Below are 8,051 nucleotides of genomic sequence, written 5' to 3'. Positions count from 1 at the left end.
TGCTCCCAAAACAGAAAATGAAAGCAACAGTGCTCCTCTTACCAGAACACCGCGAGCTTGGCTTGCTTTCTTGAGCTCCTTACCACGAACAAGGCTTTGATACCATGTCAAGTTTGTGTCAAGATTGTGGGAGAGAAGGAAGGAGTCTCGCTTGAAGCTTTCTTGCTTGCACAATGGGGGAAGACACACAAGGGTGGAGGCTGAAAACAGTTTTCCTCTTCTTAGTTGTGTAAGCCAAAAGAACTCAAGTACAAAGAAATAGAAGAACCCTATATATGGGTCTCAAACCAAACTCAACTAACTAAGGTGGCATACTAACTGAGCCACGAACTAGAGTAGATAAGGATAGCTATCATGTAGCTATTATTCATGGACGGTGTACCAACCGCGTCTGCAACTGACAAGTCGGTGACATAAATACACAACGGTCACCCTGGCGTATCACGAGTGGAGCTCGATATCTCAACACTCCCCCTCGAGCTCAATCCCAATTCCTGCACACCAAGCAGCTCTCTGAACTTGCGCAGCTTCTCTGCGCCCAATGCCTTCGTGAATATGTCAGCTACCTGATCCTCTGTGCTGACATAAACTAGATCAATAAGACCTAGTAAAACCCTCTCTCGCACATAGTGATAATGCACCTCAATGTGCTTTGTTCTAGCATGATAGACTGGGTTATTTGCCAAGTGTATACTACTCATGTTGTCACAATAAATGACAACTGGCCCATCTGTAAACTGATGCATATTATAAAGTAGCTTATGCAACCAAGCTACCTCACATGCAGCCATTACTGCACCCCTGTACTCAGCCTCTGTGCTCGATAAGGCAACTGTAGGCTGTTTCTTGCTGCTCCAAGTGACTGCAGCACTCCCAAAAGAGAACACATATCCACTGGTAGATCGTCTATCAGAAATACTACCAGCCCAATCAGCATCAGTGTATCCATGCAACTGTATCTGAACCCCAGTCTCATAAAATAGTCCATACTGCAATGTGGACTTCACATACCTGAGTATGCATCTAGCCGCATCCAAATGTGGTTTCCTTGGAGCCTGCATAAACTGACTTACCAATCCAACAGCATAGCTCAAATCTGGCCTGGTAATAGTCATATAAATCAAACTTCCTACTATGCGTCTGTACATAGTAGGGTCTTCTAGAAGCTCACCTGCATCTGTGCTCAGCTTCACATTTTGCTCCAAAGGAACTGAAATAGGCTTACAGCCTGTCATCCCATATTTGGAAAGCATGTCCAATCCATACTGCCTCTGCAAGAGCTGTATCCCACTTGGTGATCTAATCACCTCAATGCCCAAGAAATAGCGCAGCTCTCCCAAATCCTTCATCTCAAACTTCTGCTTCAATAGCATTTTCACATGAAGGATATCTTCATCATTGTCACCTGTCATAATCAAATCATCAACATAAATGACAAGTAGCATAATACCTTTCTCTGTTTTCCTCACATAAAGTGAGAAATCTTCCTTGGAAATCTGAAAGCCAATAGTGACAACATACTGTCCTATCTTGTCAGACCATGCTCTAGGTGCTTGCTTTAAGCCATACAAGGCTTTCTTCAACCTGCAAACAAACTCAGGATGAACGACATGCACATAACCTGGTGGCTGCTCCATATATACCTCTTCTTGCAAATCACCATGCAAGAAGGCATTCTTTACATCCATCTGATGTAAAGACCATCCCTTTGATGTAGCCATAGCAATGACCGCTCTTACGGTTGCCATCCTTGCAACCGGACTGAATGTTTCTTCATAATCAATACCATATGTCTGTGCATACCCCTTGACTACTAATCTTGCCTTGTATCTGTTCACAGAACCATCTGCATTGTGCTTCACCTTATAAACCCACTTACAGCCAATTGCATTTTTACCTTTAGGCAAAGGTACCAATTCCCATGTAGCATTAGCTTTCAAGGCATCCATTTCTTCATCCATGGCTTTCTCCCATTTTTCTTTTCCCATGGCTTCCTCAAAAGAAGTGGGTTCTGGTTCCTGTATTACTTTAACCATATATGCATAGTGAATGGCTGTAAATCCATCATATTTCAGCCTATCCACAGGATACCTAGCTCTCGTAGACCTGCGCAAAGTAGGTTCACTCCCAGGTGCTCTCAAAACATCCCTGGTCTTCCTTACTCCAGGTGTAACAATAGAAGGAATACCCAACTCATCATCAATGCTCTGTTCTGAGCCACTGGATTCACCATCCACATAAGAGTGACCTACATTCACATCAAACATGGGCTGATCAACCTTCTCTTTTCCTTTTCATGATACCTGCATACCACTATCTGCATTACTTTGAGAAGATTCTCCTGATCTCAATCTGCCTATCCATGGCGAAGAATGTGAACCACTACTAGAGGATGCTCCAGGTCCACTAATATTTTGTGACTGCTGCTGTGAATTTTGTGCAGCATTACCATTTTGTGCATCTACATCATCAATCACATTTACTGGTTTATACCAGCTACTCATCTCATCAAAAACAACATCTCTGCTGACTGTAAACTTACGAGTAGAAGGGTTATAGCATCTATACCCTTTTTGCTGCAGAGAATAACCAATAAAGATGCACTTCTCAGCTTTTGGATCCAACTTGGATCTCAACTCATCTGGCACATGTACATAGGCAATGCAACCAAAAATTTTCAAATGAGAAATATCTGGTTTCCTACCAGTATACCTCTCCTCTGGAGTCATTCCATGTGTTGCTGCAGTGGGAGTCCTGTTCATTATGTAGACTGCTGTAGCAACTGCTTCAGCCCAATAAAAATCTGGCAAATCTTTTTCATTTAGCATGGTACGAGATACCTCTCCAATATGCCTGTTTTTTCTTTCTGCAATTCCATTTTGTTGTGGGGTATGACTGCATGAATATTGCTGCTTTATGCCATGCTCCTGCAGGAACCTTGCAAACTCATTTGAGAGGTACTCTCCCCCTCCATCTGACCTTAGGCATTTTATCTGCAGGCCTGTTTTTTTTTCAACCATCGCTTTAAGAGTTTTGAAATGCCCAAAAACTTCACTTTTCTTTTTCATAAAATACACCCAAACTTTTCTGCTATAGTCATCAATAAAACTGACAAAATAATGACAGCCTCCAAGAGACGCAGCTTTAGTTGTCCACACATCAGAGTGGATTAATTCCAATGGCTTCTCACTCTCTTGAACATGTCTAGGAAATGGTTTCCTTGCCTGTTTTCCAAACTGACAGGCTTCACATACCTTATGCATTTCTGCAACCTTGAATTTCGGCAAACCTGTAACAATATTTTGGGCCTGCATTGATTTAAGTCGCTGTACATTAACATGACCAATGCGTTTATGCCAGATATCAATATCTGCAACTACACCGGTCCCATGTGCAAACATTGCTGCACTCAATTCAGACATGTCTGCATCCAATGTAAACATTTTGCCCTTCTTCTTTCCTTTTGCTATCATGCGACCTTTATTTTTCATATCCTCAACAAAGCATCCATGAGGATTAAATCTGACCTGCAAGCCCTGCTCAACCATTTGACCAACAGAAACCAAATTCTTGGTGATATTCGGGACATGAAATACATCGGACAGGTATTTCTTTTTCCCATCCTGCATAGACAAGGGAATTTTTCCAATCTGCACAATAGGATGTGCAGTATCATCACCAGTCTCCACAAATCCTGGTTTTTCCATTTTCCTTGCATCCTCCATCAATTCTGCATGACCTGTCATATGGTTTGATGCACCTGAGTCAACATACCATACATCGTTGCTTTCTTCTGCACTTGTCACAGAATTATTCATGTGCTGCACCATAAACAGATGCTCATTTCTGTCATTACCCTGTCTACTAGAGGATGCATAATTTCCTTGTTGCAGTTTTCCATTCATGATGTCATTCTGCTTTTTATAGCAGTCTTTAGCCATATGACCCATTTTACCACAATAGTAGCATTCAACATTACTGTTTGCATTTTGGCCTCTTTGCCATCCACCACGACCTCTTTGGCTCCCCCTGCCTCTAGGGTTACCACGTCCTCCTCCATAGGACTGGTTTTCTTGAGTTTGCTGCATATTCTGATTTCTACCACGACCTCCAAATCGGCCTCCTCTACCTCTCCCTCTACCTCTTCCAGCATTTGAGTAGAAGACAGCTTCTTTTGAAGTTCCTCCTGAAGAAGATGCACCACCATTTCTCTGTTCCTCAGAAATTAGAAGAGCAATCAACTCCTCAAAATCAGGAAATCTTTCACGAACTGAAATGGATGTCCGAAACTGTGCATAATCCTTTTCTAGACCATTCAAGGTCACAGAAACTAAATCATCATCTTCCACTGGCGACCCAATGGAAGCAAGTGCATCTGCAATCTTCTTCACCTTCATGTGGTAGTCATTGATGCTCATATTTTCTCTTTGCACATTGTGCAACTCTTGCTTGAGCTGCATTTTCCTGGCTTGCGTATTTGTGGTATACATCTTTGACAGAGTATCCCATGCCTCCTTTGGCGTACTTGCATCCTGAATATGCACAATCATAGAGTCTGAAATGCTGATAGATAGCCAGTACATAACTTTCCTGGCTCTCTCATGCCATGCTTTGAATGCCTGCATTTGCTGTTGATTGGGAACATCAGGAAGAACTGGTTCTTCTTCATTTCCTGCAACAAATTCCCAATATCCTTTTCCCATAAGGAAATTCGTCATTCTAAACTTCCATGCCTGGAAGTTGTTCTTGTCAAGCTTTTCAGTGACAATCTGTGAAAGAGAATCAGACGCCATTACAGAATACTGCAAGAAATTCTGTCACTGCAAAAAACACAGCTTCACCCTCACAAGGGCAAATCTGCAAAACTGGTGAAAGTGGTATTTGACCACACAGTCACTTCCTAGTGACGATTTTGCATAAACAGGAACCAAGGATGATTCTGAAACTCCCAATGTCTCTGTGCACAAGCATACGATGCAATTTCTACAGTAACTTTTCACCGACCTGTAGAATAGTGGCTGCACATCATAAAACTGAGCCTTTTCCTGAGTGCGTGCAGAAAACTTTCGTCTGCAAAACAAGCCCCGAAATGGCCTCAAATCAAAAAAACAAGGTCATCGAGGGCTAAAGCCTTCTCCCGCAGCATATACTGCCCTCTTGCTTCACCGCGAAGGACGTCTCAACCTGAGACAATGCACTCCTGCAATTTCCGGCTGTGCTACCTGCAGAGATCTGCTCCCAAAACAGAAAATGAAAGCAACACTGCTCCTCTTACCAGACCACCGCGAGCTTGGCTTGCTTTCTTGAGCTCTTTACCACGAACAAGGCTCTGATACCATGTCAAGATTGTGGGAGAGAAGGAAGGAGTCTCTCTTGAAGCTTTCTTGCTTGCACAATGGGGGAAGACACACAAGGGTGGAGGCTGAAAACTGTTTTCCTCTTCTTAGTTGTGTAAGCCAAAAGAACTCAAGTACAAAAAAATAGAAGAACCCTATATATGGGTCTCAAACCAAACTCAACTAACTAAGGTGGCATACTAACTGAGCCACGAACTAGAGTAGCTAAGGATAGCTATCACGTAGCTATTATTCATGGACGGTGTACCAACCGCGTCTGCAACTGACAAGTCGGTGACATAAATACACAACGGTCACCCTGGCATATCACGAGTGGAGCTCGATATCTCAACAGTTTGTGGGAGAGAAGGAAGGAGTCTCACTTGTAGCTTTCTTGCTTGCACAATGGGGGAATACACACAAGGGTGGAGGCTGAAAACAGTTTTTCTCTTCTTAGTTGTGTAAGCAAAAAAGAACTCTCATACATAGAAATAGAAGAACCCTCTATATGGGTCTCAAACCAAAACTCAACTAACTAAGGTAGCATACTAACTGAGCCACGAACTAGAGTAGATAAGGATAGCTATCATGTAGCTATTATTCATGGGCGGTGTATCAACCGCGTCTACAATTGACAAGTCAGTGACATAAATGCACAACGGTCACCCTGGCATATCACGAGTGGAGCTCGATATCTCAACATATACTACACCTGTGTAGCTTCGTTTTCCTGGAGGTTCAAAGTCTTCTGGACTTAGATCAGGGCAGTCTGCTTGGATGTGTCCGAGCTCCTTACAATGGAAGCATTGACGGTAGGGGTATCTCCTACGGATGTGCCCTATCTCTCTGCACATATGGCATCTCTTATCCAGATCCCCATAGTCATCTTTGCTGCAATTGCCCGATTTAAGTTCTTGGACAATTGGAGTCGATCGGAGTAATGCGTCTTGCAAGTTCGTTGGGCGCATTGATTCCAATCGAGTGTTTATGGGTGGATTCAACCCAACACAGAATTTTGACACGTGTTGTGTCATATCCATTGGGGGTGCATACTTTAGGAGTAAAACGAACCTTGAATAATATGCTTCAAGGGATAATCCTAGCTGCTTCAAGTTGTAGAATTCATTCATCTTTTGTGTGCGGTAGGTAGGTAGCAGATACCTCCCTCGCACAACTTCCTTAAGCTTATCCCAAGTGACTGTCCCCTCCAAGATTGCTTGGTCTCTGCACCACTGTTTCCACCAAAGTCTTGCTTCACCTGTGTAAGCTTAAGTTTGGTGAGCATGGCTTGGTTAGCAGGTGCAGTTCCTGCTGCCTCAAAATAGTCCTCCATGGACTCAATCCAGATCTCGGCATCGGCTTGAACAGTCCTTCCCCTGTCATGAAACTCGGGTGGCTTAATTTGTTTGAGAAGGAACTTCTTCTCTTGCATGTCAGCATTCGTGGGTGAAGGAGGTGCCTGACAATCAAGCCATACCACTTAGGTTATTTCTGTTTAGGATATGTCTATGAACCGAACATTAATCAATCATGTATCATTAAGAAGTTTTGCTCTGATACCAACTATAACGTGTCCGCTCGTCCACTTGTGGGACACGTCTTAGCAACCCATCGGGAGGAGGGTCTAGAAAGCTCCGCCTAGCACTTGCAAGGAATGACATAGGGTTTGCGATCTAGGTCTTCTCGAGTCTGCCCTGAGTAGAAGTGTCCGGCCGTTCCCACTTAGAATCACAAACCTTTCGACGGCCGTTTGCACGACCAACTACTAAGGTGTGATTCCTTTTTCTCCGATGCTCCCAGCATCTGATCCTGGATCGTTTGTGACTTGGCGAGATCCCAATAATCTTAAACAAGATCATGCAAGAAAATTTTCTTAGTAAGTTAGCTTATTTTGACTTTCCCTTTTCCTTGGGTTTTGCCTTATGGTATCTTAACCCTAACTCAAAGCATTAACTAGTCAACAAAGGCAATGGTCATGCCTTATTCGCAACCCAACCAAGGGTCTTTTAATCTTCTAGTTCTAACTAAGTTCAATTAACACACTTCGCAACATAGGACTTTTCATTTAGGCCCTCAAGGTACAATCTAGTTGCATGGGTTCCTTCCATTTCTCTTAATGCGGTACTATACAGAATTTCCCAATCAACCTTACCCATCATGCACATGGTGCATTTAGTATATTTGTACATCCTAATCGACCTTTAACTCTCTTCATACTTGGCAAAGAATACTTATTCCTAATGCACTGGATCACATGTGACTTGTGTATAAGAAAGTCTAGGTTTCTACCCTTCGGTGCAAATGCATCTTACAAACGGGAACTAACATTTCATGTGTTTCTTATAATTATGATCGTGAAGCATGAATTCTAAATGACTATTCATGCACTGAACTAGGGTTCAAACCTATTATTTTATGTGAAATTATGCGAAAACCTTATCATTTTATGTGTATAAAAGATATCATTTCATGCATGTGAACTCCATACACTACCATTTCACGCATGCAACCTAGCACTTAGAGTAAACAGAAATCCTAAAGACTCGTCCTTGTTCCATGCCCGTAGCTAACCCCTTCATTTTTTCCATGAGAATTAACTATAAAGCTTAAAGAACCTGGTTTTGATTTGTGATCGTAGGGACATTTGTTGCGTTGGTCGCTCCGCTTGCCTCTCCCGCATTACCGGTACCAATGGTAGCTTTGGCACCTACGCTT

This window comes from Lygodium microphyllum, unplaced genomic scaffold, assembly GCF_053477565.2.
Source record: "Lygodium microphyllum isolate KBCC unplaced genomic scaffold, Lygodium_microphyllum_v1.1.10 scaffold_47, whole genome shotgun sequence".
NCBI lineage: Eukaryota > Viridiplantae > Streptophyta > Polypodiopsida > Schizaeales > Lygodiaceae > Lygodium > Lygodium microphyllum.
Note: the sequence above shows the minus strand (reverse complement) of the source record.